Consider the following 10,135-nt stretch of genomic DNA (forward strand, 5'->3'; position numbering starts at 1 on the left):
GTATTTGAAAGAGTTTTCAAAAAAACTTCCTTCATTCACTCATTCATTTATTCATGCATTAATTATCAATTGAGTAGAATATATATATATATATATATATATATATATATATATATATATTTTTTTTTTTTTTTTTGCATGGGTAGGCACTGGGAATCAAACCTGGGTCTCCAGCATGGCAGGCGAGAACTCTACCTGCTGAGCCACCATGGCCCACCCTTTTTTAAAAAAATTTATCTTATTTTTTGAATAGAATATTTGAGTGCAATCATCAGACTGCCATCATCAATACCACTTGGGAAACTGTTACATATGCAAATTCCCAGGCCCCAGCTCAGATCAGCTGAATTAGAAACTCTGGGACAGGCCCTGGGATCTGTGTTTTAAACAGCTCTCCATGAGATTGTGATTGCCCACTCAAGAGCCACAGTGGTTAACAGTCAACTTTGGAGTCAGATAGGTCTTGGTTTAGATTCAGCTGCTGGTCCTCCTCACACTAGCTTGGTGGCCTTGGGCAAAGCAACCAACCCCTCTAAGATTTGATGTTGTTATCTTTAAAACTGGAAAAATAGTAATACTTACTTCTGAAGGTCAAGATGAGGATTAGATGAACTAATTCATATAAGAACTTAACAACCCAGTGCCCTTAAAAGCTCTATAAACTTTGGAGGCTCTTGTTGGCCACCAAAAAAGCATTGTAAAGCATTGTGGAATGTAAGGTTCCAGCCTGCATTAGATGCAATTTATTACTGCTGAAATGGGTAACAAAGACAAGAGGTAAAAAGCACTTAGGGCCCAACTCTTTGGACATGATTAGCCGTAGTAACAGAAAACCATGTGGCGCCTTTGGCTTTTGCTAGTTTTCTTTTTTTTTTTTTTTAAATATGGAACGGTCACGAATTTGTGTGTCATCCTTGTGCAGGGGCCATGCTAATCTTCTCTGTATCGTTTCAATTTTAGTATATGTGCTGCCAAAGCGAGCACTTTTGCTAGTTTTCTTTGTCCCACTGGTGACTGAATAGCATTCAGTTCTTTTCCTATTACTACTAATACTCAGAAGGTATAGAAGACTTTTGCCAAAGGGCAAAGTCCAAGGGCAGAGAAAACACCTCCAAGAGGGAACCTAGATGAGGAACATCTATCACCTACTGTTCAGCTTCATTTTATCTTCTTGTCTCCAAAGCAGCAAGCACAGTCAGTGGTTCTCAGATTGACTTTCTGGAATTTCTGTGGCTTACCAAATCAGAAAATCCTAAGGGGTTAAGTATGAAAGGGACAAGGTTCCTGAGCTCACTAAAAATCCCAGAGTTGGAAGTGTCTGGTGTAATCATCTGGCTAAGGCCTTTGCTTTTACTCAACTCCACCCCCTCTCATGTGGGTGGCTGGATTGTCATCTTCTTGAAACTCTTAAGAGTGGAGGAGCGGTAAAAAATGTCCTTCAGGCATCCATTTCATTGTGGAACTCTCCTGACTATCAAAAGATTATTTCTAACCATCAGCTTAAATCTCTTCAACTTTAATTTATGCTTATTTTCTCTTACAAGTGTTTCGTGTCCTTTTTGTAAAATGTTCTCCAAATGCTTAAGTGCAGGTTTTGAAATGAGACAGAATTGGGACTAGGTCCCTATTCTACTCTTACAAGCCTTGAATAAATTATGTAATTCTCTAGCCTCAATTTTCACATCTTTAAAACGGGGTACAGATAGTCCTATTTCATAAGGTGGTTGTGAGAATTAAATGAGATTCTGTATAATAACTATTATTATTACTACGTAAGGACTCTGCTGGCAGCATTATTATGTTGGCTTCAATGAGGATTATCTGGTGGTCTTACAGGAACAACCAGGACCCAGTTAATACATACTTAGCGAGTGTGAGACACAGGAAGGACAGACAGGACCTCCTTTCTAGTAATATCTGCTCTATTCTTCTACTTACAACTTTTATGGACCAGTGGGATAATAAACAAGTTCTCTTGAATCATCAAAGACTTATTTTCAAATAACCAGAATAATAATACCAGCTAATATTTGCTTTCACGTTACCATCTCTGGGGTTGCGTTCACTGACACACCTAAGAACACAAGGGGTAGGTGTCATTTTGTAATTCCTGGTTTACAGATGCGGAAATGCAGGCTCCGAAGTGACCCGGCTCCGGGTCACACAGCCACTAACTGGTAGAAAAAGCCAAGTCAATGTGAGTCTAAAGCCTATGCTTTTATCCAAAGTGCTTTGTCAGATGAGTCATCACAGTGCTAACAGAGGGGCAGGATTATGGGGGAGGGGAGGTGGGGAGTGGGAGATGACAGTTCTTACACTTTTCAAATCCTTCCTTTTGAAATGTTACTCATATAATACAGTTGGGTTTTAGTAATGCTGGCAAAGTCTATAGCTCTTTTCCCATCACATCTACACAAAGCTCCTTTTCTGGCATCTGATGTAAACACTGAATAATATAGACATCCTCAAGAGGTGAGAGTGGGAAATATGGCCTGATTTCCCCGAGTGACAGCTTTCACTAGGAAGACCCACTGAGTGGAGGCCCAATTTAGTCTTGTTTCCCAACAGGGACTGCCTGAGAATTCTGAATTAGAATTCAGGGGTCCATAAGAAGAAGGAAAAGCTGGTTACCATCTTTTTCCAGTTCCCATATGGCTGTGAGGGGAGATGCCAGCAACACCAGGGAGAACCATGAGATGACCAACTGCTGAGGACACATCTGTAGGAGACGGAGAAACAGGAGAAGGAGAAGTGGAAAAAAACAAAAAAAAGGGAAGGAAGAGGAAGAGGGGAGACAAGGAGTAGAAGGGGAGAAGGGGAGAAGAGAAGGAAGAGGAAAAAGAAGAGGAAGGAAAAGAGCAGAGAGAATGTCAATGATAATTCAGGTACCTTTGGAAACTGTAAATACATTCAATGCATACTGTATTAAATATCTTCCCCTTTCTTCTCCACATTGCCAGGCTAATACGAGGAGAATTACAGTAGCTCTAGTACAAGTCTTTGGGTAAGAATATATCCAAATAGAAAACCACATAGGGCATCTGAGCTGAAAGGGACCTAAGGCCAGCTGCTGATACAATCCTCTTATTTTTAAGATGATTGACCTAAGATAAGGCTTGAAGTAGGAATATGATTTTTCTGGTTCAACATCCAGCAGTTATTTATTTAGGACTTATTATGTAAAAGGCACTGGCTTACGAGCATTCTGGAGTAAAAATAGTTTTACCTGCATCCTGCCTTTTAGGAGTAAATACTTTGATTCAATCAGGATTTATTAAGTCAGTGTATTAAATGCCGACATTCTAAGTAGAGTGACAAGCCATAAACCCAAATCACTGTAGCACAGGCAGTATGTGCCGTGACATCAGGGCTAAAAGACGTGGGTTATGGGAAAGGTTATACACAGGCGAACTTTCGACAAGTTCCTGCTACAATCTGGTCACCACCCCTTGTAGAAGTTTAGTGTCTCTCCTTGTTTAGAAAGCAACTGTTCCAAACTCAAAGATTTACTCTCTCCCATGTAATCTAACCCAGGGGTTCTCAAGCTCGAATGTATATCAGAATAACCTGGAGGCCATACTAAAACACAGCATGCTAAGGCTCACCCAGAATTTCTGATTCAGCAGGTCTGAGGGTGAGGCCTGGGAGTCTGCATTTCTAAGGAATTTCCAGGTGAGAATGACACTGAGAGAACCATTGGTTTAGTCTGGTGGTTCTTAAACATATTCAAAGCCCAGAGCTCCTGAAAAGCAAGATGTTCCTTGGGAGAAGACCATAAAATAATGATATACACACCCTGAAACAATGAAAGGCCTACTCTTGTGTTAATTCATTCATTGTCTTATATTGGAACCCAGTATAGATAAGTACCTAGGTTCATGGTAATCTTCAGATTGTGACAATTATACTCACTAACATTTTCCCAGTCCGTGAATTAGACAGAGATGGTGATTTTTATGTTTCCACTGTGGAAACATATACACAACATAAAATTTCCCATTTGAATCACTTCAAGTACACAATTCAGGATTGTTAATCACATTTGTAATGTGTCACCATCGTTACCATCTATTACGAAAACTTTTTCATCATCCCAAATACAAATTCTTATCCATTAAGCAATATTTCCCTATTCTCTCTCCACCCCCTGGTACCTGATAACCTGTAATGTACTTTCCATATCTATGAATTTGCTTATTCTAGGTATTTCATAGAAGTGAAACAATAAAATATTTGTCATCTGTGTCTAGCTTATTTCACTGAACATGATGTCTTCAAAGTTCTTCAGGTGTTGTAGGAAAAGAACTCCATTCCTTTGTATGGCTGAATAATATTCCATTGCATACATATACCGCATCTTGTTTATCTGTGTGCTGAAGGATGCTTGGGTTGCTTCGACCCTTTAGGATTGTGAACACTGCTGCCCTGAACACTGGTGTACAACTATCTGTCTGAGTCTCTAGTTTCAATTATTCTGTGTGCATACCAAGAAGTGGGTTTGCCAGGTCACTGATAATTTTATGTTTAACTTTTTGGGAAACTGCCCAAGTGTTTTCCACAGCAACCAGATGATTTTATGTTTCCACCAGCAATGTATCAGCGTTCTTATTTTTCCACATTCTTGCCAACAACTGCTGTTTTGCATTTTTTAAATAATAGGCATCATAGTGGAGAAGACAATTATTTCATTTCAGTCTGAAATACTTGTAACCACCTTGGAGAGCCCCAGCATTCTGCAGGAACATGGTTTCAGAGAAACTATTGGTTTAAATTCTCTAACCAACAGCCTCAAAAGTTTTGGCTGAATATCTTAGAAATGATCATCCTTTGGTTGGGATGACTGACCATTGACAAATCAAGGGCTTTGTCAGAACTGCCATTAACCCTAGGGGTACCTTGCTATCTATTTTATTCCCTTGTAGTATAAAGCTCATGAGTGGCAGAGATAGGATTAGAAGTCAGGCCTTCCTGTACACAGACCAGAGCCCCTGTCACTGCAGCATGGAGCTTTCAGAGACACACAATCAATTTAGTTCAAGTTATGACCTTAGCAAAGCACTAGTGGCAGAGAGCAACAGGGAGGGCATTCACAGGCCTGGAGGCAAGCACACACGGTCTTGAATTATCACCCCCCACTCACAAGCTGTTTGATGCTTGGCAAGGTACTCTCTGAACCTTGCTCTCCTCATCTATAAATTGGACATAATACCCATCTTGGAAATTTGTATGGAGGATCAGTGAGATAACATATTATAGAAGGCGATAAATCACATGTTAGTTTGTACTCAGGGGAAGGGATAAGGGAAAAATTGGGTCTCTCTCTGTTTTGTATACAGAGGAAAGCCAAAAAAGTTGTCTGGTTGTAGAGAAATGCCAGAAGTACTAGGATGACACAGGTCTGTAAATCCCAGATGTCAGCGCTCCAGAAGCCAAAATTCTTAGCAATTCCTTTGTACTCTCTCAAGGCTGGGGTTTTTCCTTTGGGTGTGCCCTTAGAACTTCCTCCCTGAGTCTCAGGTGCCTTTGATAATCTCAGGTGACCTGCATGTCAGGCATAGGGAGCCCTGGAGAAGGTTCTAAGAATCAACTCCCATTTTACTATCACCGACCTATATCTAAAGCACAGAACACTGGCAGGAGGCGGAGGTGGCAGTGGGTCACCCTTGTAATCAAACCCAGGGGAAACAACAAAGTGGAAACATGTGGCTTCCCTGTCACGGTTTGGTCAAACAGCTGAGACCAGGGAGCTGTATCCTTCAGTCCACATTTCCTTGGCACGGTAAGTTTGAGGGTTTTGACGGTTTAAATTTCATAGGATTTATAAACTTTTGAAACGTTGCATGAGGGACACAGCGACCCCAGGTTAGGCGCTATTGGCATCAGGGAGCCCATGATGTGTTAAGGGTCTCTAATGCTGATACCAACACGGGCATGACAATGACACTTGTGTGGCCATCCCTTTATCAAGTTCTATTCCAACTGTTTTTTTTTTTTTTTTTTTTTTTTTTTTTTTTTTTTTAAAGGAAAGACAGAGAGAAGGAAGGAAGGAAGGAAGAAAGGGAAACATCTTTTAAACATTTTCTTGTTTTATTGTATTCTGTTTCTCCGTTTTTTTGTTACATGGGCTGGGGCCGGGAATCGAACCGAGGTCCTCCGGCATAGCAGGCAAGCACTTTGCCTGCTGAGCCACCGCGGCCCGCCCATTCCAACTGTTTTTACACTGAGCAATGTTACTTTTATAATTGGAAAAGGAATTATTATTTAAAAATGAAAAGGCGTGATGGTCAAGTTCCTGTGCCAACTCGGCTAGGTTATGGTGCCCAGTTGTTTGGTCCATGCAAGCCCTGGCCTAATTGTTACAGTGTGGATATTTTTTGTGAATTTAAATCATTAGTAAGTTGATTGCATCTGTGGCTGATTACATCTGTAATAACAAAAGATACTGCCTTCAAGAAAGAGGGAAGCGTCATCCAATTATCTGAAGGCCTTAAAGGGAGAACTGATGATTTTAGCAGTCAGAAAGAAGAATTCCCATCTCTACTTTAGTCAGCCAGCTTCTCCTTCACTGGAGTTCCCAACTTGCAGCCTGCCCTACGGAATTCGAACTTGACCATCCCACAGTTTCATGAGCCAATTCCTACACTGAATTTCACAATATTTACATTATATATGTATCCTGCCGGTTCTGTTTCCCCAGAGAACCCTGACTACTGGAAAAGGCATAGTCACAGATGGCATGGGTGGCACATGAATGGGCCCTGGTTCTAGACGCAGGCAGACTCATGCCTGCATCCTAGCTCTGCCATTTATTAGCTTGGTAATCCTTGGCAAGTCACTTCATCTCTTTAAGCCTCACTTGCTTCATCTGTAAAATGGGCATCCTGTCGTGGTGAGAAGTTAACTAATAATTCATGTCAATTATCCAGCATGGTGCCCAGGTGAAGTCAGCATTGCTGACTGTTCACACAGAGCGCCTTGCCTCCCCTCAGCCCTCTTGCTACAATCGCAATAATACAGTTACTTGTTTAATGTTTGCCTTCCCCACTTAAGTGAGCTCTCTGAGGGTAGGGATCACACCATTCTTGTTCACTATTATATCCCGGAGTCTAGCATAGAAACTCGAGTATAGAGGCACTGCGCTAATTGTAAATGGAATGAATCAATGTATAAAAAGCAGAAAAGATCAGAGCCCAGTTAAATAACTCTAAGGGGCCATCCATATTTTTCTCAGTATCTTGAAATGCCTTATTTGAAAAAAAAAGGCAGGGAGGCATCAGCTGGGGTTTGGCAATCTCTTTGTTAAAATGATATTTTAACCTTACCGTGTTATTGCACAGTAAAGATTTTCCTTCCTCCCCCCGGTTCAGATTTAAAAACTCTTCAATAAATATTTTTAGCATTACAACTGCTTTTCATTTAAAAAACAGGGCCAAAGTTAGTTAATCCAAAAGAACTGGAAACCCCAGCAATGAATCAGTTTGCTATCACAATGGCCTAGGAAGCCCATCGCAAATACACTCTGTAAGATTCAGTTATGAGGCGTGATTAGGAATTCATTTATCTAAAGGAATGCGTGAAAGGCTTTCAAAAGTTTACAATACTCAGGCAAGTTCCATGTACTTCAACACTCTACACTCCTTTCACTGATGGCCATTGATATTTAGGAACATACTTTTACTTGTAGTGCATATTATATTTATGTTATAATATGTAGTGCATAGTATATTTTATGCACACCACTACAAAACAAGATAAAACAAACGTTATAGAATGTGCATTCATTCACAAGCCTTGGTATACAATTATGATTAGTCAGCTTTTAAAATTAATATTCTATACTATAGCCCCCACGAAGTTTTCACTGGTCTCTATACTACAGCCCCCACTAAGTTTTCACTGGTGTCTCAGTAGTAAGTCACCAGCCATGTTTTCAGAAATCCACCCAACCGCCTGCCTTTCCCAGGACAGTTTGTCGGCTGACGGACAGGGGGCCCGGGGCTGCAGGGCAGTGCTTACCTTCTTCCAGGCAGGTGCGGAGTCCGCAGGGCCTGGTCTGTGTGGATGCGAGGTGGCAGCTGCTGCGGCAACTCCTGCGGGAGCTTATATACCCTACTCCTACCAAGCTTTCTGATGGAAAGTCAAACTAGAAACTGATTTGTTCAAGTTGCAACACTGAAAAAAAACAACTCTCAAAACATTCTGGGGGAATTTCAAGGAGTTTCTTTTCTTTCTTTTTTTTGTATCAATAACGCGGAGGGAACCTAGGCATCAAATTCCCAGGTAGCAAGCTAAGAGGAAATGACTTTTGGGTGGGGAGAAAGGAAGGACTTGGGTTGTTACTAGTTTGAGTTTACATCACAGCCAAGTGCTCAAAGACAGCAACAGGCAGCTTCCTTGGGCTCAACACACAGGGGAAGAAGGAAGCCCTAAGGCAAGGTTTAGGAGAAAGGCCCAACTCATGTCAGGGTGGAGAAACTGTAGACACAGATTCCAACAGCCAAGTCCATGGTTCTCCTGCCCCACATTATTCCTTTAACATCTGCCTTTCAGAAACAAACAATTTCCACGCACCGCCATAACACATACACACGCACGTAAGCACACAGAATGCATTTACATAGACACAGTCCTGTGTAGATGATAAACGTGTGTACATTAAGATTCAAATGTGTGCATAGACACAGCCTGTGCTCATAGGTGCTCTCTCATAGCCAGATGGAAGCAGAAAGTTAAATATCCACCGACAGGCATCCAGACAACCCAAACTCAAGGCGCACCCCACTCCCTTGGGCACTCAGAATGTATCCTCATGCTCAATTGCACACAAAACTAGGACCCTAAGAGCGCTCTACATAGATGCACAGAATTGGCCGACTAAAGACACATCTCTCTTGGCGCAATTTAAAATTCCCAAGTCATGCAAAGGTGTACACAGGTGTTAGACATCCCCACCCCGTCTGCAAAGGAACACGAGCACGTACACCAAAGTACACGCAGATCGATGCTGGCCGTACCTAAAGGCGCCGACAGAGGGCGCTGCTGCGAGGGAACCCCGCGCGAAGACCCGCGGAGGGAGCAGACCCGCGGAGGGAGCAGCCCCGCAGCCTGACTTCTCCATCCCTCTTTCCGGGCCGCGCCGCGGGGGAAGTTCCTGGGGCGGGGACTGGGGCCAGATCGGGTTTCAGGCGGGCGCAGATTTCCGGGCTAGCCTTCTTCGCAGTCTCGGCGCGGGGCGAAACGGGAAACCCAGGCGAGAGCAGCGGAGCTTCCCCGCCGCACACTTCCTCCCTCCCGGCGTTTGTCCCGGCCGAGAGGGCGCGGGCCCCGCGGGGCCGTGGGAGGGCGGGGGCGGGGGCGGCGCGCCGGGGCTCGGCCGGACCCGCTCCGGGAAGCTACTGAGCTGCTGCCGGCGTCCCGAAGTCCGTGGTTATCCGACCTCGTGCTCTGGCTTAGGGCGGAGGCGTTACCTCCAGCGCAGAGCGCCTTCTCCTTTGTCTCCAGGACTCCCAAAATTTTGCGTCCGAGTCTCTAAGTGGAGCTGAAGTTCTTACATTGAAAACCAAAGCAGAGGTGCACGGGTGGTTCAGTGGTAGAATACTCGCCTTCCATGCGGGGGACCCAGGTTCCATTCCCGGACTATGCACCACTCCCCTCCCCTCCAAAAAAATCAAAGCGAAATGTCTTAAGTTCAAGACATAATTGTTAAGGGAACAAAGCAGGTTGCGTTGAGTGTTGGTACTATCAAGCCGGTTTTGTGTGTGTGTTTTTAATAATGAGGATCCCTGGGGAACAGAGCTAGGCCACTGTGAAGGGCGGGCACAGTTGATTTTTGTTGTATAAATATGGATCGACTCGGGGGAGGGGGTGTCTCTTTAAAATGTATTCATTCCCCTCAACCAATCTTCAAATGTAACCGAAAATAAAACTTAATATGAAATTGATTTGCATTAATTCATTTCTAGTGATTGCCCCATTATTAGACGAGCCCTTCTGTTTCCCCATAAATAAATGCATAAAATGTTTTCAAAGAACATTTTATTGTGTTAATAAAAACATCTTCAAAAGTTAAAAATTTTTGACTTGTGCTGGAAAACCTAAGTAAAAGTACTGTGCTAATTGTGCAAAAGAAGCTTCA

The 10,135-nt window shown here is 42.9% G+C and overlaps 1 non-coding gene across 1 annotated transcript; it reads right to left on the reverse strand.

The window, feature by feature from the left end:
* Window positions 1–878: 878 nt before the first annotated feature.
* On the reverse strand, window positions 879–984 carry LOC143665089 (U6 spliceosomal RNA). Its single transcript, XR_013166761.1, has one exon. It is a non-coding gene; the product is annotated as a U6 spliceosomal RNA (small nuclear RNA).
* Between the last annotated feature and the right edge of the window lie 9,151 nt (window positions 985–10,135).

The sequence above is a fragment of the Tamandua tetradactyla genome, chromosome 20 (genome assembly GCF_023851605.1).
Source record: "Tamandua tetradactyla isolate mTamTet1 chromosome 20, mTamTet1.pri, whole genome shotgun sequence".
Classification (NCBI taxonomy): Eukaryota; Metazoa; Chordata; class Mammalia; order Pilosa; family Myrmecophagidae; genus Tamandua; species Tamandua tetradactyla.